Source organism: Anser anser (assembly GCF_964211835.1).
Source record: "Anser anser genome assembly, chromosome: 5".
In the NCBI taxonomy this organism is placed as follows: Eukaryota; Metazoa; Chordata; class Aves; order Anseriformes; family Anatidae; genus Anser; species Anser anser.
This window is the reverse complement of record NC_139725.1, coordinates 19,907,762-19,928,389: the sequence shown is the minus strand read 5'-3', so window position 1 is coordinate 19,928,389 and position 20,628 is coordinate 19,907,762. Positions and strand designations below refer to the sequence as shown.

Sequence of the window (20,628 nt, the reverse complement as noted above, 5' to 3'; positions counted from 1 at the left end):
GGCTCCGGCGGCGCCTCGCGGCTCCCTCCGGTTCCCCTCAGGGAGCCGCCGCCTCGCTGCTGCCCCTCCCGCGCCTGCCCGGGCCTGGCGCCTGCCCCGCTCCGGGAGAGGGGGGCTGCGGGCGCCCCTCAGGCAGCGCCGGGCTCGCGGGAGCCCTCAGGCCCGCTGCGCCGCCAAGGCGCCCTCACGCGGGCCCCGCTGGGGTCTCCGAGCCGAGGCCGGGCCTGGCGGGCCGCGGCCGGGGGGTGTCGCGGGCCTGGGCGCGGCGGGGAGGGCCCGGGCCGCGCCGGGGGGAGCGGTGCTCGCCTGCCGCCTGCTGCTGCCCTGGGCTCTCTCAGCGGCTCCTCGAGGGGTGGTTTTAGGGGGTCGGCGGGGTTTGCTTCCCCAGCTCCGGGAACCCGGCAGCCGGGGGGGTTTCCCCCGGGCCGCCCAGCGGCTGCCCCCGGCACCCCTCGCAGCTCTGACGAGGGTGAAGTGGCCCCCAGCAGCGGGGGAGGTGTCCGGTGACCCCCTGCAGCCCCTTGTCCTGCTGCTGTGAATTGCAGAACTTTCCTCTCGCTTCGCTGCTAACTCTTGGGTGCTGACACAGAAACGCCTTGCTGATACCTACCTTCGCATTCGCTTTCCTTCTCTAAACTCAGTTGCTCGGGATTCCTGTAAGGATGTTGTGTTGTTGTTGGTTGTTTTTTCTTTTTTTTTTTGGCAGCTTTTTAAAATTAGAATTTACTAAGAGTGTGGCAGTGTTTGGGGAAGTTTTAGCTCCTGTTCAATACGTCTGGCAAAAATCTGACTTTGACCCAGCCGGTTTTGGTGTTTTTGTTTTACTTTAATGGTTAAAATGAACCTGTCACTTCGCCTATTTTTGTGTTACTTTAATGGCTAAAATCTTCTGTAAGCACGAGAGGGGGTTAGAGTTGCATCTTGTGTCTCTGTGACATAAATACAGGTGGGAGGAAAGTCAGGATCTTCCCTGTCAGGACAAATGTTATTTAAGTAGCAACGCACCCATTCAAAGTTTTCTGCTGTTCTAATTTAGGAAATGTCTTGGGAGTGGAAGAATACAAGAAACTTAGGGGTGGTTTAGAAGCTCTAGGAGATTTGCCTTGAAACATGTTGGCAGCTTAAAAGTGGAAGGTTGCATCACTTGTTGCTTGTAGTGAGACTAATAAAGTGTACTTCAGTGGAAGGAATCTAAGCCTACTGTAAGAGTATGTGTTGTTCCTTTTAAATGCTGAACGCTAAGCTGGTTTAGTTTCCAGATAGTAAGCATATACAGTAGCTTGTGAACTGCACAAATACCAAATCCCTTTTCTTTTTCTGGCATGCTGAAAGGTAGGAACTCTCCCTGTTGCAGTAATTACCTGGAACCCCAATGCAATGTGCATCTTGCAATGTGTATCTTCCGTACAGCGTGTATTCTAGTAGGAGTTTGTCTGATTACTTAGCTCCGTGTTACTTCTTTGTGCTCTCATTAATGAGGCATAGACTAACTGTAGCTTGCAAGAGTCTTTATTATGCAAATCTAACAGAACACTACCGAATTGTTTCAATATATAACTTGTTGATGAGGCTCCATGCAGATGTGGTAACCAGTCAGTGTGGTAAGTTCTTCAGTTTGTAATTTTAAGTACTTTTTTAAATGCACTTACTGATTAGTTTCCTTCACCTATGATGTTGGTTGAACATAGATAATATGTTTTTATTTCCTTTCTGTATGAAAAACAGAATTCTTATGCAGTATTGAATGCTGTAATTCTGAGTTACTAAAGGAATTTATCTTCTAATGCTACTAGAAGACTATTTTGGAGAGAAGAACTACTGAAGAGTTCAACAATGAAATTAAGGAAAACACCAAGCTGGAGTGAAACTTACAGTTCAGAAATTCAGTAAAAGCAGCCTGTTTAATCGTAATGTTTTTAAGCAAGGTAGAGTGTTATAACTTCTTAGAAAGCAAAGTAGATTTATATGTAAACTGCAGTGGCTGTAATGTCTCTGGATTCTTTTAAATATAAATTAGTCATTGTTATTCCATTATGGAATTAAAGATATTTAATAGTTTGTGTGCATTTTCAGAGTTGCCTACAAACTGTTCATTGTACTTCCACAGCAATCAGAGAATCAGATGATGATCAGAGAGTGATATTCAAGTGGCTTAAATAGAAGGGAATCTGAATTTAGCAGTATTATAGCAGAAAACGATGTATGTAATTTTAGTATTAACAGATGGTTAGAGAGTGAACTCTAGTGCTGTGGCTCAATAGCTTTGCTTCTCTACTCAGCTTAAGCTTAAAGTGCACGTACTATGATGCACTAAACAGCTGGCTCAAAAACAACCAGTATGGGACTGAAACATTAGTCAGAAGAGAGAAATGCTTTGAAGAGCTGTTTGGTCCACTTGCCTTTCTCCCCACTGATGATGTCCTCTTTTGTCCAAGTCCTCAAAAAGCCTTGAAATTTTTTTTTTTAACCTCAGGAGGTAGTTAAGAAAATCACTATATCACTATATTGAGATATTTTGTGTTCTAGCTTCAGTGTTCCAGCACGCCATGCAGCATCCTTGCAGGTAGTAGGCTTGACGATTAATTTCTTACACCTAACTGGGCTCATTCACAGTCTTTTGAAGCTGTGATGGAAATTGCAGCTTCTATGCTTGAGCAGCAGAAGAGGTGCTATTATGAGTGTAGTGGTCTAATTCCATAAGCTAGGATGTTTTAAGCCTGTCATCTGTCACCTAGGTCTGGCTATTTCATCTGTGACTGTTAAGATTTCCGTATATTGTATTTTACTTCACGTGGCAGGTTTAGGAGTCCTGTGTTATCATGAAGTAGACGCCACATCCATGTTCATAGAAGACTGTATGTTTGGTTGGATTTTCTCAAGAGCAAGTTGTGGAGCCATTGTTTTTGGCAAAACTTTCCCCAGTAATAAAACAAGTAGGGGTAGAAGAAAAATAGTATGTTTCTTGTCCTAACTTTTGTCAGGTTGGAGGAGAAGAGCAAGGGACTTGGGAAGTTATTGATCATGTTAGATGCTGATATTTTCAGGGTGGGAGGCAAGCCGGAAAGATCAACCAGAAAATATGTAGAGAGCACGAACAGAACGTTGGAAGCTCTGCATCTCGTGTTTAAGCATTTTCGTGATGTGTCAATGTTCCAGCATCTGTTGTAGAAACCATATGCTACCAAGCAACTGAAGTAAAATGTTTTCCTGCCCTTGGATATTATGTGCAGCTCTATAGCTAGCTTGGGACACTTTTCAGGAATCTGGGTAAACTGAAGTGATAGGATCAGGGTGACGTTTGGTATAAGCTGCTAACAGCTTGCTCATGGCCCTTCTAGGGTTAATAGCATTTTGGTAACAGTGCTTCACGCTAAATTGGAGGAAAAAAAATCTGTTGTTGAATACAACAATTGTCAAGAACTTTTTTTTTTTTAATAGCTTCCATAAGGTGCAGAGAAGCATATTTGAAGTGGTGTATGTAATTTGGAGTGTGTGGGGAAAGTGCCTGCAGTATATAGCAGCCCTTGACTGTTGTTTTGTGTTGCTCTTCCCTTCTGTAGTCCTCCCATAGTCCTGTTAAACAGACCTATCTGTTCCTCTTCCACGGGACTTAAAAACGTGGGGTGCTCAGTGACAGGATTTGTGCCTTTGGTGAAGAGAATACCGAGAGGACCTGAGCGTACAGTTGTATGAACTGTGAAGCTGTAATACATGGCACTGAGATGAGAGTGTATGCTGTCTCTGCCTCTAAATATAACTGAAAGAATTGAAACTATTATTTGATAGTAGCAGCAATCTGTTGTTGCAGGGGGTGAGGGACTGAGTAAAAGACTGCAGGGTTATTTTAGGCTTTGTTGGCAAAATGGGTAAGAGCATCTGTGAAACCGATAGTTCAATCTTAACCAAATCCTCGCTGTGTTGTAAAAGGAGGCAGATTTAAAAAAGAAAAAAGGAGAAACTGCCTGATAGTGAGATTTGTGGGTTAATTTCCTTGAAGTCTTGAGACTGTTCCTATTCCATTTTGGATGTAGATGTTTCCAAGCATTTGTACACAGTCTAAGTCACACTTATGCAGGGCGATAGAGTACACGGCCTAGTGGTCTCCTTTCTGTGCCCATTGGGTCTTCTGGAAACTGAAAGGCTGTAGGCCAGCTCTTGTTTGTTGTGCCAGAAGATGCTCCTAAAAGCAAAGTAAACCCTAAAGCCTTTTTGTGACGACCAAGGTCCCGGGTGAGGCTTTGTGCAAGGGCTCTGTGATTGCCTGTGGGGTAATGATGGGGTTGGGGTTGAGGATGGAAACTTTCAGGTGTTTTCAGCAAAAATTAGTGGTCATTTATAATGAGGTTATTAAATATATTCCAGAATATAGCACTTCTTGCGTTTAAAGCATTCTCATTGTTACAATGTCTTGAGTGAATCCTAGATATCTTTTTATCCCTGCTACACAGTGCCGCCGTTGCCTCCTTCAGTGGAGATAGCAGAATCTCCAACCAGATTCCTATATGCAAGTAAGAGGTTTTTGAGCAAACTTAGCTTCTTAGAGAGGTTTTTGGAGCAAATCTTGTAATTTGACAAACTTGCGATCTATAAAATCACAGAATGGTTTAGGCTGGAAGGGACATTAAGGATCATCCAGTTGCAGCCCCCTGCCACGGACAGGGACACCCCCCACCAGCCCAGGCTGCCCCCATCCCCATCCAGCCTGGCCTTAGGCACTGCCAGGGATGGGACGTCCACAGCTTCTCTGGGCAGCCTGTGCCAGGGCCTCACCACCCTCAGAGTAAAGAAATTCCTCCTAATGTCTAATCTAAACCTACGCTCTTTTAGTTTAAAACTGTTTCATTTTTTCCTGGCACTATCTGCCTGTAAAAAGTTGCTGTCCATCTCTTTTTATAAGCCCCCCTTTAGTACCGAAAGGCTGCAGTGAGGTCCCCCTGGAGCCTTCTCTTCTTCAGGGTGAACAACCCCAGCTCTCTCAGCCTTTCTTCACAGGAGAGGTGCTTCAGCCCTCTGAGCATCTTCATGGCTTTCCTCTGGACTTGCTCTGATACATCCATGTCCTTCTTATATCAGAGGCCCAAGAGCTGAACGCAGGGCTCCAGGTGGGGTCTCACAAGAGCAGAGCAGATGGGCAGAATCCTTTCCCTCGCCCTGCTGGCCGCACTTCTGATGCAGCCCAGGACACGGTTGGCTTTCTGGGCTGCAAGCGCGTGTTGCTGGCTCATGTTGGGCTTCTCATCCACCACCACCCCCAGGTCCTTCTCCTCAGAGCTGCTCTCAGCCCATTCTCCGTCCAGCCTGGATTTGTGCTTGGGATTGCCCAGGCACAGGACCTTGCCCTTGGCATTGTTGAACTCCGTGAAGTTCACACAGGCCTACCTCTCCAGCCTGCCCAGGTCTTTCTGGATGGCATCCCTTCCCTCCAGCATGCCAGCCACACCACGTATATTGGGAAGGTGCTTTCTGTAAGTGTGCTTGAGGCCCTCGTCTGCTGCCAGGTGATGCGCACTTGTCACTTATAGTAGTGCCCTAATTGAGAGGATGACACATTTTCACATTTTTCCTGTGAAATACACTGTAAAGTTACGTTTAAAATAGACCAAGGGTTGTCTTGGCGTGTTCTTCATACTTCTATGGTGGTATTTTGATCAGTTTTAAATCTAAAATGCTCAGCTAGGAACTTCAGGACTGGTTTGATCTATAGTAGTTGACATTATTTCTTTCACTACTGCCTTGACAGACTTGTCAGATGGCTGTGTCTTTGCAACCTGTCCCATCAGGAAAATAACTAGTGGATTACATTTGCTTGAAAAGTTCAGCTATTCACCAAACACCTTGAAAAACGATGGAAAGTCTCTAGACTGATAAAATAAAGCCCTAGCTGCGGCAGCTGTGGCAGGTGTAGACCCAGTTCTGGGTGGGTGGGTTTCCTGCTGATGGTGTAAGTGGTCTGCATCTACAGGACAGCAACTGCCTTACCTTTTGCCTGCGTACCTTCCAGGTGGAAGTCTGTTTGGAGACTGTAACAGCACAGGGATTGCATTCCCACCTTCTGTGTTTCTTTGTTTATTTCTTTCTGGCTGCTATGAAGGCCGAATTTGTCACTGCTCATGATGCTCTCTGTGGGCTCTCGGCATTTTGGTAACTTTTCCTGCCTGTGAGTGACAGCCGTAGGAGTTACGCTGAACCTGGCTATGAAGTAGGCAGTTCTTGGGCTGGGGCAAGCAAGCATTTATCAGAGGATCCTTCCATGCATGTACTTATTGCTGATAGTGGGCTCTTTGTGACTTCAAACCACCTTGTATTTAATGGCAAAAAGATGTGTGCTGAACATTGTGCTTATATTAAATTTGTCCGATCTTCCCGAAAATCAAGTGGGTAGTAAAGGTGCCATTAGCATGAGGTCCTCATTTCTTAATGGTCACCATGAAACTAAACGTGGCTCTTGATGCTGCCTGCCTTTACTGTAGTGATGAGCATGCTGGTTTTGTTTTAGCAAGTGGGGCTTCAAAGCAGGGAAATAGATGAAGTTTTAAAGGCAAAGCAGATGGAGGTCTGGTAGTTCGTGAAACGTGGTGTAAGACCACTGCACAGCTTGGGCTCTGCAGGTTGTAAGAAAGAAGGTAATTGCTGTCACAGCTGTTAGTTGGCAGTAGCATTTAGCACTTAGCTGCAGGATAGTCATAAAAATTAAAACCTTACAATTGTTTTAATGTTACCAAGTCCTTCCTGTTACTTTACCAGTGGTTATGGGATGTCTTTCTTCATTTAAAAGGGGATATACTTTGCTATCAGACCGTGAAAGTCGTGTTATATCTGTAGTTCTTTAGCTGTATTGTTGTCCAGGTCAAGACAGTCTTAGAGTCACGATCCAAAAGTTTATAAACTTTTTTTGTAAGAACAATACTGTATGACTGGGGACTGAACTTAAAACTTTACTTGTTCTCAGCCCGTTACAAATATTTGATTGCTTTTATTTGTCAGTAGATGTGCCAGGTGCCATTGCATTGCTTATTAGTATGATTTTAGTCATGGGTGGGGACGGACACTTTCCTACCATGGAAGTGTGTTCAAATGTGCTCTTCTGCTGTCCTTGCATCTCAAAACATGTATACCTGAAAAAAGAACCTTGCCAGGGCTGAGTGGAGTACTAGCTACACCTAACCTGGGTGCTTTGATTCAAAAACACAAATTATAAATCCAAATTAATCCCTAACTCTCTACTAACTGAATAGGAAATTGTTCCTGAGATTGGACTCATAGGGATGGGATATCAAAGGTAAACAGTCTTAAAAATAAAATAAAATTCTGCACCTCTCTGTGGTTGTCTGTGAAAAATGACTCAAATTCCACAACCCCTGTAGGTTGTTTCCTATCTTTTGTAGTATAGGAAACACCTGTGTGTGTGTGACATGTTTTGCAGTATAGGAAACTGGCTTCCTTCTAGTGCACAACAGAATGCAGTGATGCTGAAGTTCTTCCACGGTAGCTTGTTCTTTGAACTACACTGACCCAATCCTCCTTTACTCCACACTCAAGGTTTCTTAAAATTACCTCCAGCTTTTCAGAGAAACGTGCAAGCTGTAAGGCTGGTGACCAGAATGCAATGGAGTTGCTTTTTTCTACCCTGAAGTGGTGGCCCTGTGCAGCCAAGAATTAAATTCTTAGTGGATGTAGGAAACGTAACCACAGCGCTGATCCTCACCATCGTGACAGGGCAGGTTGCAGGTTATGTCAGTGTCTGCAACATATTTGTTGGGAATGGTGAACGCTATGATTGTGGTGATTAAGGTGGTCTTTGGAAATGTGAATTAGAATAGGATAGTTGGGTTGGAAGGGGCCTTCAGAGATCATCCAGTCCAACTGCCTGACGCTGCAGCGCTGAATTGGTGACCGAGGTAACGTATTGGATCTACTAAGTGGCACGATGCAAGTAAAAATGGTAGATTCATTTTACTGTCCATGTCTTTTGTAGAGAAATGTCTCAATTGTATTATAGAAAACCTGGAAGAACAGCTAGTGAATCCAAGGTGGCAGTTGAAAATACAGAAATGAAATATGGAGAGAGATAGATGGTGTATTTTTCTTCCTTTTTTTGTTTTTAATTGCAGCTAAACCTGCTACAAAGCTTTGTTCTTAGGCTTTCAAGCATTTCACGTTAACTTCTGAGGATAGTTTCAAAACTGTAATGATCCTTAACAAAGTTGCCTTGCTGCTTGTTGTACTACTGGTGACTTAACTTTATGGGATGGTCATAAGATTTGCCAAAATCTGTGTGAAAGTATAAAAGACTAAGGTTAGATCTTCAGTAAATAGACTTCTGAGTTTTTACTTAGCAGGAAATACTTTTTTTGAGGGAGAGAGGGTATATCTTGTAATACTGTTATGAAATGGTGAAGTATTTAAGTTCTGGGCTAGCATTTTAAATGGCTTGCGTTCTTTGAGACTCTTCTCTCCAAATGCATGGAGTAGGCCTATAGGCCAGAAGCAGCAGTGCTGCTTTCAGTAACTGTTTGCCCTGCCTTTGGGTTAATGGTAACATTAATTCAGTGTTTCCTACTTATGGAGTGTAAGTAACACTTGTAGGGTGGAGTTGAGGCCTCTTCTTACACTGGGAGGAAACAGAGAGGTTGGTAGCTAGAGAGAAAGGGGCTTGGAGAAAGGGAAGGCTGATAGAGTATTGTAGTTAGTTACCGTGTTGGAGCCTAGTCTTGAGAGGGAGAGGAGCTTGGAGAAAATCAGAGAGGAGACAGCCAAATGAAATGTTTCCTCAAGTATTTCAATTAGGGCCACAGCAAGAAAAACTTTGTATCCCTAGCCCGTGGCATGTTGCTTGAAAGGGCTTACTTTGTCTGCTTGCACTTCATGATATTGCTCAGTTGATCACTTCTGTGTCAAGATTTGAGAGTGTGAAAATAATCTCCCTTTGAAAAAAAAAATCTTTTCCTTCTAAATCGCTACTGCATGTTTGAGGAGGACTTGCCCTGTAGTCTGCTTGTTGCTACTGTGACGGAGTTCTGAAAGGTGCCATGTAGCAACTAAACTCTTCTAATGATCCAGTGAGAAGAATTGAAACAGCCTTAAAAAGATTTTGAAGACCACTGAGGAAACAGTAGGTTTTACATTTTGATTTACAATGTGGCTTTTTCGTTATACGTAGGATGTGTGTTGCGGGTAGAAGAAGGTACCTTACTCTGTTTGGCAATGACAGTTTTTCTGGTGGTGTCAAAATGGAAGAGTTGCATGGGGAAAGCATACATTCCCTCAGTGGAGGCACCAACTGCACCTGTGTCTGGGAAATGTGGTGTAACTGCAATGTGCACACCCTGTAAAAGCACGGTGTGCTGAAACTCAAGATACTGAAGTGGTTTGCTCTAAAATACGAATTACCTGGGGAGTAGGGGCAAGGGGGAAGAAGGAGAACTTAACAGCCGCTTCAAACCCTGTGCAAGATGCCTTCTCAGCGATTGTCCATTATTTTGCTGGTTTTCAAACTTCTTCTAGAACTTATTTTTGGTGATACTCCAGAAAATAGCCATTCATTGAACTTATGTAAGTGAGACTTGGTGAGATATTCTGATTCAAAGCAGTTTTTCTTAGTTTGGTAAGCTGAATCTCAGCAAAGTCAAGCTAATCATGCCTCTATCTGCACTTTCACTGTGTAGTTCTAAATGCCTGCCATTTAAATAATGTGGGGGAAGGGGCTGTGCTAGTAGTTTTATGTTACAAAAGTTGATGGTAAAATGCTTGTGGAGGATATTGAACTTCTCTTCAGTTGTTAATCCTTGAGTTGTAAGGTAACCTATCTATTTGCATCCAGTGCTTCACTGACATTCTGCGTGCAGTGAAATTATTTTCCCTCTTCCAACTACTTCACCTTCAGTATGTCCACAGAGACTGACACACAGTTCTGTAGACTGTTCCCCTGTATATACTTAGTTCTGTGAAGGAAAGGAGGGTGTTTGTACTTGGGGTTAAAGGTTGAACTAAAACTATAATGTCAGCACTAAACTAGGAAAGATTCCAAACGGTGCTAAAGCATTTGTCTAAATGCAGATACCAACGTTTAGGTAAGCAAATGTGGTAAAGTAGCATCATTTTCCTTGTATCCAGGTGACCATCACTATATTTTATTTCCCTTGCTTGACAGATACATTGGAATAACTTTCTTTTTTTTAAATTTTGTACTAGGGGCTGTGTTGATAAGCAAGGAAACTGAAGGGATTGTAGAAAAAAGCGTAGAGAGGACCCAAGCTTTTTGGTGCATAAATTCCAGATTAGGAATCCGCTTCCTCAAGTGGAAGTAAAAATCAAGGATTTATTTTAACCTGCTTAAATTGCAGATTAAAAGAGGAAATATCTTCAGCTCTTCTTGTCATGCTATCAGACCTGCACAGCCTTTGAAGGGTGTTAGGGATTCCAGCCTTCAGTTTGAAAAGCAAAACATGTTTGTTGTGATACAGTCGTGTTAGCCTGGGTGTGTGCACAGGGTGGATTGGTCAGTTCTGTCTGTCCTCATAAGATATGGTAGCACAGAAATCAAAAAAAAAAAATCAACCTACTCAGGGGCTCAGTTCTTGATATCTTTATTAAAAGGCAGCTGACTGGAGCTTCATGAAGGCAAGCAGTGCCACGGTGCTGGAAGCTGCTGCTAACTTCTGCTGCTGAGCTGCTAGCAATATTAACAATATTCAAAAGACCAAGATGTTGCTTAAAAAGAAAACTTGTAATACTTGGTAATGATGTCCATACAGAAGGAATACTTTTTGCTGCCCTGGTTAGAAATTACTGAAGAAAGCAGCTTTCTTCTGCCTCTGTATTTTCATGCACCTCGAAATTTGATTTGCATCCAAATTTAAAGGTTTAATCAACAAGGTGAAAAGGAGGATGAACTAACTGAACCAGTTAAAGGTTATCCCGATGAAGTGGGCATGTCTGCGTTGTATTCTGCAGTGCCATGATAGAAATGGCCAAGCCAGTTAGGCTTATGCTTTGATGTTTACAGTGTGCCATGCCAAGTACAGATTTCATTTCAAAAAGCTTTGTGACCGGGTAGCCTGCAGTTGTACTCAGGTTAATTAAGGCAAGCGAGGCATAGGTCTGAGTATCGTTAATGCAGCAAAGTGACTGACACAACTGTATTGTCTTCTCTTAATGCTGCTTTTGGTACTATCTTAAACCTTTTAAACCTTTGTTTAGTACTGTTGCCTAATACTGGTAAGCATGTTCAAACAATAGTCTTCTCATCCCTTCCCTGCTTATTTTCAGCAGGGACAGAGTAAGGCAGATTAAGTGAAAAGTTGACCCAGAACCAGTGCAACCGTGATGGTAAATATATTGTTATTTTTCCCCTTCTAAGTCCTTTTTATCCCTGCCCATGGCAGAGGGTTTGGAGCTAGAGGATCTTTAAGGTCCCTTTCAGCTCCAGCCATTCTATAGTTCAACGTTTAAGAAGTTGTTGGAGCACAAACAGGGAAACCCCTGCGCTTGTTGGGAGTACCTACAGGTAAAGAAGAGAATAAATGCATTTAAGAAAACATTTCTAAAATTCCAACATTTAACTGTAAGGCTTCCTCCTTAATTTACAATATTTTTTTTCTTAAATGTTCAAACAAACAGCGGTACTGCTGAAGCAGTAAGTTAGTAGTACTGGTTTGTACATTTTTGGAGAAGTAGTGCAGGAATCTAGGATTGGTGTTGTGGGTTTTCATCTATCGGATAGAACAGTAGAACTGATGCAAAATTGTTGTCTTACTTTATGTCTTATTTTAGCCTTATGTCTTGTTTCTTATTTGAAACCAGATCCTGAACTTTTGTACTGCAGTCCTGCAGTAGCCTAAGCCCACGTAGCTTTGGGCAGAGATGGAAGAGATGAATCCTGGTTTCCCTGTCCGTAACGGTGCTTTCTGCTTCTTGGCCACGCTGGCCCTAGTGGTTGGCGGACCCTTTGAGCTGTTCCAGCATGTGGACTTGGCAGAAAAACTCCTTCCCTGCTTCCTCTGCCAACTTCATTTGTCACTTCTTAAAGTGCATTTTCACTCTGAAATGGCTTGGCGGAAGTTTGACAGGTGAGGTGTCGGGAGCCAGCAGGGAGGGACTGCGCTGCCTGGGGTAGTGTGGCACTGCTTAGCCTGCTGCAGCACTGCTCTGAGACCTGATAGGATTGCATTTTTCATCCTTATTTTGGTTGTGAATGGTGACATGTGAGCATATATATGTAGTCTTCAAGCAAAGTGCTTGGAACTGATATTCTAAAGCACTTTAAGTCCTGGCGTAAGTGAGCCATTTCTTAAGAAGTTGTTTAAAATTCACCTTAGGTATTGTGTAGATTTTTTTTAAACTTGACTAGTTCACAAATTAGTATACTAGCTACATCAATTGTACTTGCTTCTCTGCCCTTCAGCTGTCTGTCCTACCGAATTCATGGTGGTGGACAAAGTTTTTAGGCCTCTTTTCTTTGAGGACTTTTTCAATGGATTGCTTAAATGTGGGTTTCTGGGGAGGAGATGTTGCTGATTTGCTTCTGTAGTAAGCTGTATGATACCAGAGCTCTGAGGACATATCTGGATTTTTTTTTCCACCAGACATTTGGAGAGATGTGGTAAGGAATGATGATGATGCTATTTAGTCTCTTACATGATGATTTTGCACTGCTCTGCCTTGAGCATTCACACTTAACAGTTTTGTATTGGTAGACTGTAATATCACTGGAAAAAGGAGAAAAATGTACCTTACAATCTTGTTCTTAAGTGCAGTGTTACATTAAAAACACTTGCACTTGATCTGAATGCAGTATGTTCCAAATAGGGAATAAAACTAAATGGTGTAGTGGCACATTACTAATTATTAATTGTGGTCCAAACACCTTCATTGTTCCCGAATTGATGCTGGGGCTCTGCTGGTTGTGTCAGGCTGATTGCCCCTGCTGTGAGGGTGGGGCTACAAAATCAGACTGGAATTCTTGGAAATGCCAACACTTGGAACAAGAGCTAATGTTGTGTGATGATGTATTTATGAATGTTTCCTACATCACACACAAAAAAGAGATGTTTACTTCAAGTGTACTAGGGTATGCTTTGGGTATAGTAAGTTATATGTCGCTGTTTTAAATGCAAGAGGTGAATTACTGCAAGAGCAGCACTATTCAGTGCCTTGCAGTTGTGCATCCTGATTTTAAAAAAGTGCAACAAATGTTGCGTTGGCTTCTGTAAGCAAAGAAGAGATTTGAAGGGACCTTTTTAGTTTTGCTGTGTGGTCAATAGAGCTGTATGGGAACCGTTTTACAGAAAGACCATGCCTCAGTCAATGCAGCATTAATACAACTTGTTTAGTCTGTTCATGGCAGCTGGTTGCAGAGTTTTTAACCTCTCTATCTTAAAACAAAAACAAAAACAAAAAACAACCATAAAGTTCATCAGGTAATGCTTTAGGACAGGCTGTACCATGCTGTTGTTTCACGTGAACAGTGATGCTACTGTAGGTAGCTGTGCATTGCTTTATTTCTCAGGTAAATCAAATGAACGTATCACCACGTGTCCTCGTGGTGAGGAGTTTTCATGGTTTTATGTTTGAATACTTTGTTAGAGCTATTGTTATGGTGATGGAGCCATGTTAAAGTGGCTGAATTGTTACTGGATGTAAGCCATCCCTGGAAAGCCAAAGTCTTAGACCTGACCCACCTCATTGATAGTTTTTTTCTCTTACTTTAAGGAAAGAACTGTTTCTTTTCCCTTTATCCATAATACAGCCCCTCTCAGTATCCCATCTGCTTTGTAGAGGGGAACAGCCTGAGTCAGCAAGCCATCCGTACCACTGAGTGGAAGTCATTCCTTAAACGAAGCTCTGCTATTCTAGATTCTGGGATGGACTCAGCATCCTGACTCACTAGAGCAGACTTCTTGTGGAACACCCTTCCCAGGGTATGCTGTAACATTTGCACTGCCAGTATCTTGTTCATTTCGATTACACTAGCATTTTTTTCACTGTGTAATCCTGCTGTATTGAATTCAGAAGCTGATTGTTCTGGTAACTAGACAATGGTATTTAGACTAAAGTTTTCAAACAGAAGAATAGAGAAATATCAGAAAGCAATCTGTATAAGGAGAGTAGTAATAGTGGCTTTCATTTGGATAAATTAATCTTTGCAGATTTGTACTGTGTTGGAAGTGCCAACTCTTCTGAAAGTTGATTAAGCTAAACAGGCTTCTAATTTTGCTTTTACATGACATAATTGAGGAAGTGACGTTTTGTTCCGTCCTGGAGCTCTTCTTCTGAATATGTGTACATTTGTAATCCAGAAATGACAACCAAGACAACTTTGGTAAAGCAAGCCAAATTCAGTACACTTGTTTACTTTTTCTGGGCTAGTAACCCAGTTGACTCACAAGGGATTGGCAAATCTACTTGACATTTGGACCTGAAGGTCTAAGGATGAAAAACATGTTTGACCTTTGAAAGTATTATGGTCAATGTATTACACTGACCTTCAGTTCATGTGTATGTTGGTTACTAAAATAGCCTTAGAGAAGGCTGTGTTTGGTGTTTGTGTATGTCAGGGCTTGGAATCTTTGTGCTGTTAGCCACAAAATGGAAATGTGGTGACTTCTGTTTCCAGAACTGCAGGGTGGTAGCAAATAAGGTGATATTGCAAGCAGTGGAACATAACCAGCCCTAAAAACAAAACCCCACATTTGTTGGATGATTGTTTAACTGGAATGCAAATGTTTATTCTAGTTAAGAAGGAATATTTCTAGTACGTTTCTTTAGGTTGATATAGGCTATTAAATAATCTTCAAGGCTCAAGAAACACCTTTGAAGGCACATACTCTTTAACATGGGAGGTGTAAAATTAGATCATTCTCTTTTCTTTGCTAGCAGCGTATTTGGAATGGTTTGGAGGTGTGCTCTTTTTTCGTTTTTTTAGCTGAATATATAATTGTGACAAACTGATAGGAGAGCATTTCAACCAAATACTAGGCAGACATTGACATGATCTAATGAACTTGTTACTATACTTGATATTTTTTTAGTTGTTAGTACTTTGTCCTGTTTTAAATGAACCTATTAATATTACCCTGTTCCCAAAAGGAACAGGTCTTGCCTTGAAACCTGCCTCTTAAAGCAAAATCAAAAAGCCTCCTGTAACTGGTGGAGGGGGAAAGTTAATTTTGGTGTTAAATTTTTCTTATTACTGCCAGAAACAGCCACACTAAAAAGAAGCATCAACTGATAGGGTGCTTTTTCTTGCCTATTTGGTGTTGACTAAAGCACAGGCAGGTGAGCGTTAGGCAGAGGCCAATTATGGATGCCTAGTAATGCTCTTTAACATTACTTTGCTTTACACTGAAGGAATTAAGTCAAAATCAGGTCATCTTAGTGATGAATTGTAAGTGACCGAATGCTGTCCCAAAACAGCTGTTTACTTTGCAAGTCTCTATGTAGATTGTTTTATGTGTTTGTTTTTTTAAAACTGATTTCAAATTGAAACTGGCTAAATTGTATATACTTAAGCCAACATAACTGGCATTCTTAATGCTTGTATGTTTATTTCTCTACCACTTTGTGGATAAATCAGATCTTAATATATTTATCTGTATCTGAAGACATGACTTCATATGAAATTGCTAATAGTTTTTTTCAAGTCTGGATTCATGTTAGATTCCATAGTCAAGTGCAAATTATAAAGGCAGCATTACTTCAGTGACACAAACATCTTCCTTTGCCCCTCAGAAGTGAAGGGGGATATTTAAACTTGCTAATAACAATTTTCTTTCAGATGACAAAGCTGTTTTTGAACTTACTTTCAGGGTACGGTGCACTGGACTGACACTTTTCACAGCAAACTGTTTCCTCCTTCAGTTCACGTGTCTTATTTCCTGCAAAGCAGCGCTTTTGTTCATGCAGTTGTTGAACTATTGAACAGAAAGTGTTAACAACATTAAATTATAAAATGTCTTTTTTGTCGTTGTAGGAAGAAATCTGCTTCATCTAATTCAATCCTAATTCAGTCCTGCTAATCTGCTAATACTGTAGATTGAAAGATTTTTGCTGTTGCCAGGATATCCTGTAATGGGCAAGGAGCCTGAGAGAGTACAAATTCTGTTTTTTTAACTCTTTAAAAGCTTTTGTTTAACAGGTAAGAAACATTGCTATTAAACTTCATCTATAGCAGTATATTTAGCTTTTGCATCTATAAAGCCGTAGCTTAAATTTTAAGTGGTTCCCGAATGCTCTAACTTTTTTCATATCTATGATGTTCACTAAAGGCATTCATTTACCAGATTTCTGTAGGTTCACATTTGCCACCTTCCAAGCTGCTCTTCTTTTCTGCAGTTTAGACTTCGTGGCCATTCCTTCCCTTTTCTTGCAGCTTTTTTCTGACTACTTTCTAGCAGACTGTTTTTAACTTTGCCTTTTAATCCATCCTGCTGTTACAGTACCTTCTTTCTCACTGCCCCTTTTCCCCCCCTCTTCCCTTTGGTCTTAGAATGAGAATCAGGGGTCATCTAGACACACTGTTGTGGTTATTCTATTTGTTTTACAGGGAACATGTTTTAAAGTGTTTTGATTTTGTGCCAGGAAGTGTATCAGCTGCCCAGCCTCCAATTCTTTGAAGAGTTTCAAAGCAAATGTGTTCATGAACTGACATATTAGGTATGAATGACATTTAGCACTATAGGTTCTTGTGTCAGAGTATTGTACTGTATTCTGCAACTGAATTCTTGGTATCAAACTACATTGTTCTGAGTATTATTTAGTTTTCTTGTTATAGTATTGCTGAACCCGTTTTTCTCAGTACATAACTTCATTTCTATTCTGAAGATAATCAGAAGAGTTCAAAATACCAAGAATTGACTGAATTCCTTGACTGATGACTATTTTAAATGTGTAAATGTTTGGCTGTTGAATAGTTTTCTAGTAATTCCACTTAATCTTTTCTATGTGGGAAGGGGAGATCAGTGTCTAATTTGTAATTGTTGTAGGTGATTAAGATTTATATTGATTAACACTTGTTAACCAGTGTCTTGAGATCTTGTAGGAATTTGACAAGGATACAGTTGTTGCTTGGTATAAAATTGCTCTTGTAACTTCATTATGAGGTGCAGATTTCAGCTGGGCTGTTATGACCTCATGAATTTTGAGGAATTGGTGACTTTGAGTCAAAATGAACTACTTTGGGAGTTGTTTGTATGCTTCAAGTCATAGAAACTGACTACTGGGACGTTAAGCCATAATAGGTGTCTGTGTATATATGCACATGACGGATATAATACATATTACGTAAAAATTCATATATTTGCACTTCTGGTCTTAGACAAAAGTGCAGCTACTATAATAAATAAGGGAGACTGGAATGACAAACAAGGGTTTGTCTGTCCCAATTCTTAGCTCCCCTGCAACCATAGCAGGACTCTTCTTCCCCTGGGAAGTGGAGTTATTTAAGAAGAAGGGAGTGGAAGTCCTTAATTGTTAGATAACTTTCCTCCTCATTAGGAGGTGGAGGCAGCTGTTTAAGAGAATGTTACGAAAATTACTGTCTTGGTACTGTTTCCTAATGTGTTTCTCTTCTGGTCAAGAGAAGACTAGATCAAATTTCACACTAGTATGTAGTTACCTTTTGAAAGTGTAGTTGTTAGCTGAGAAATATATATGCTCTAAGTGGGTGTGATGTCTGGACATAATCATATCCATAGCATGATGTTAAGTTGTAGAGTAGTCAATGAACTTGCTGAATTGTTTCTATTGTATTCCCAAACATAATTTGGTTACACAGGAATTCTTGATAGCGTTTGGAAGAAGCAGTCTTTTGTTTTGGTATGTAGGTGAAACTCTACCTGCCGAAGGTTCAAAACACTGAAATCTCACTAGGTTATTTACAAGGAACGCTACCCCACAGTTCCTGGATCTTACAGCTTAATGATGGTAAGGTCTTACTAAGATGTTTCCCCTTACACTGTGTTTTGTTTGATGATCCAGTACCTACGTTACTTAAAACTCTACTGTACTATTGCTTTTATTTTTGATTGTTAGGTGTAATGTAGTTGAATATAGTTTTTGGAACAATAACTTGTGTCTTTCTAGCTAACGATTTAATTCATTTTGAGTGTTTAATTGAAAATTTATGTAAAAATTGCCTATTGGGTAAGCCCGGTGTCTGTTGCATTATTCAAAATAATTTGAATAATGCAAATAAGGTATAGTCAGGGAGAGGTTTTTACACTTAAACATTTATCTTCTACCCAATTCAAACAGTATGTTTCATCAGTCCCTGTATTTGTGCCCTGAACTCCTAATGCAGAAGAAGCAATGTGTGTGCCTGTGCATGAGAAGTTTTCTTGCATTTATCAAGTGGAAAAAGTGTAGAATTCAGTTACGGCATAACTGTATATTAGTATAAATTACTATTATTTTATGGAAAATAACAGTTTTGGTCCAAGCTAGATTGCAGGTGTCGTATGTTTGTAGTGTTGTGTTGTTTAAATTGCCCTTGATTCCAGACTAAATGCATATGTGCTAAGTTTTCCTATATAATAGGTCTGGAGATGTTTTATGCTATGAGGAATTGGCCTCCTGCAAAGAAAGGTCAGGCAGTTGTAGGCAACAGGTTTACAATGGGTAATATGCTGGCCGAGTGAAATTGGCCATTTAAAACGGAGCTGCTAGAGTAATTCTTTGTCAATTTTGGTCACTGATATTTCTGCCTAGCTCTAAATTTTTTCAGGCACGTACTTATATTTAGCTTTGTTTTGAACAGATAGTACACCTCCAGTGTCAAAATAAGGACTTTATAAATGCTAGTGTGGTATGTAATTAATGGCCCTGGCTTGGGGGAAAATAAGCTGGAAACTAAGTGTACTTAACCAATTGATATAGAGTTGAGCTGGCAGAAGGACATGCTTAGCGTTTTAAAGAAACCACTTAATAAGTCTTAAAGGTCTTAAAAATGGTGCTAAATTCTTAGTTTTACCATTAAAAGATTTTCGTGTTCCTCACTACTTCCCCAAGCATACTTGCATGTTTCCTGTTTAGAAGGCAGTAAATTGTTTGCATTGAAAAATCTATATAAAAGCACTAAGAAATGTAAGACTTTGAGTGTTTTCGGGTGGCACCAAGGACTACTGTTGTAGCTGCTCTTCTTGTATCCAGTGATTAAGTTGTCTTTTGCTAGTTGCTACCCAAGAGCTGCGAAAGCCTGTTTGGCTGAAATAGACTGAAATAGACATATTTAGGATATGTTCGATCATCGAAAAGTTTGTTGGTGCAAAAGTAACTGATCTGTTCATCTGTGCACTTGAACCCCATATGAAGAAAATATAAAAGTACATAGAGAAAAATGAGCTACATGCTGAATTTGGTGCTTGATAGTTCAATTTTTATTACTTCCTATGTAGCATTTCTTAGACTTAATACATTACAGAAGCTTCAGTTTAACATCTGATATACTCCTAAGTTTTTCTTGCTTGTGTAATGAAATCGGGTATTTTTGTAAAAAAAAAAAAAAAAAAAAAAGTGAAATTCCTGGTGGAAGTTTTGTGTATGTGTTTCTAATTTATCCAGCAGTCAAGTAAAACACAGTAAAACAGTACTTTTACCTAAAGTTTTACCACCTTAGTTTTATTTCTGTGCTGGTTTAGATGACCATATCTGCTTTGTAGCTACCGGCCCTCAGCTGTTAGGTAGAAGCTACCAAGGTGGAATTAACTGCTGGTAAAGTATGTTTCTTGTATTTTTCTTACCTAGGTAAGATGCTTAAGTCTTGAACTGAAATAAGCAGCTCTCTTAGTTTTATTTACTGATGGGACTTTAAAGTAATAAGCATGTTTTGTTTGAAGATTTGAGACAGGAGATGGTCTCCAAAATTATCCTTGTAGGCTCATTTGACTAGAATTTACATGTTTATCCTATAGATTAAAAACAGGAATGTCTGTGTTCAGGAAAAGTGTTTAACTGCTACATCCACTGGAAGCTGTGGAAAGAGTTGTTCATTTAACTGTAACCAGCTTTTTTTCTATGGAGATGTCAACTAAGCATTTGGCCCTTAGAGACAACCACAGACCAGTTACTGTTAAACAAAATACAGAGTGTGGTTTTCTTCATCTGTAGGAGAAAGAAGACTCCCCCCCCCACCCCCCCCCGGGGTGAAATCACTTCTAAGCTTTATTTCTTCCACTTAGCAAGCAGTTAAAATAAGAATTTCAGTTACCTGTATCTCAGAACAGTGACAGGTTTTCTTCATTTTACCAAACTGCTTTCTTTCCTTACACTTTTAAGTCAGGTGTTCACTATATGGAATATTACTTCAGTATTCATTTAGAGAAAAATCTGTTAGAATATTAACTAAGGAATGAAAATGTGTTTTCTTTTTTTCTGACTGATACATATTCATTAGGAATTTTGATTGTCATAACTTGTATCAAGTCAATGTAAACTGTCACGGGAAATCTTTCTGTGCATTGGAAGTCTGTTAGTCTTGCTTGGTGGGAGCTTTCAAAGATTATGGAAAGCTAACTAAATGTTATTTGAGAGCCAAATATATGTAACAATTTCACCATACAATTTTTCTTTGCAAGTCAGATAGCTTTTGTGTTATCCTGCATTACTTCACTTCATGTAGTATCTAATCTTGAT

The 20,628-nt window shown here is 40.6% G+C and overlaps 1 protein-coding gene across 14 annotated transcripts in view; it reads left to right on the top strand.

Annotated features, from left to right (window-relative positions):
* Positions 1 to 20,628, top strand: part of PPP6R3 (protein phosphatase 6 regulatory subunit 3) — a 59,020-nt gene that overhangs the window by 166 nt on the left and 38,226 nt on the right. For 5 of the 14 annotated variants that reach the window (XM_083839554.1, XM_083839561.1, XM_083839551.1 and 2 more), the window contains exons 2-3: positions 15,971 to 16,135; positions 16,544 to 16,653. The exons of 2 other annotated variants lie outside the window; for them this stretch is intronic. The gene's annotated coding sequence lies outside the window, so the exon portion shown is untranslated. Of the gene's footprint in view, positions 1 to 15,970; positions 16,136 to 16,543; positions 16,654 to 17,822; positions 17,923 to 20,628 lie in introns of all 14 variants that reach the window. 7 more of the 14 variants (XM_083839553.1, XM_083839560.1, XM_083839552.1 and 4 more) reach the window with 3 other exon arrangements.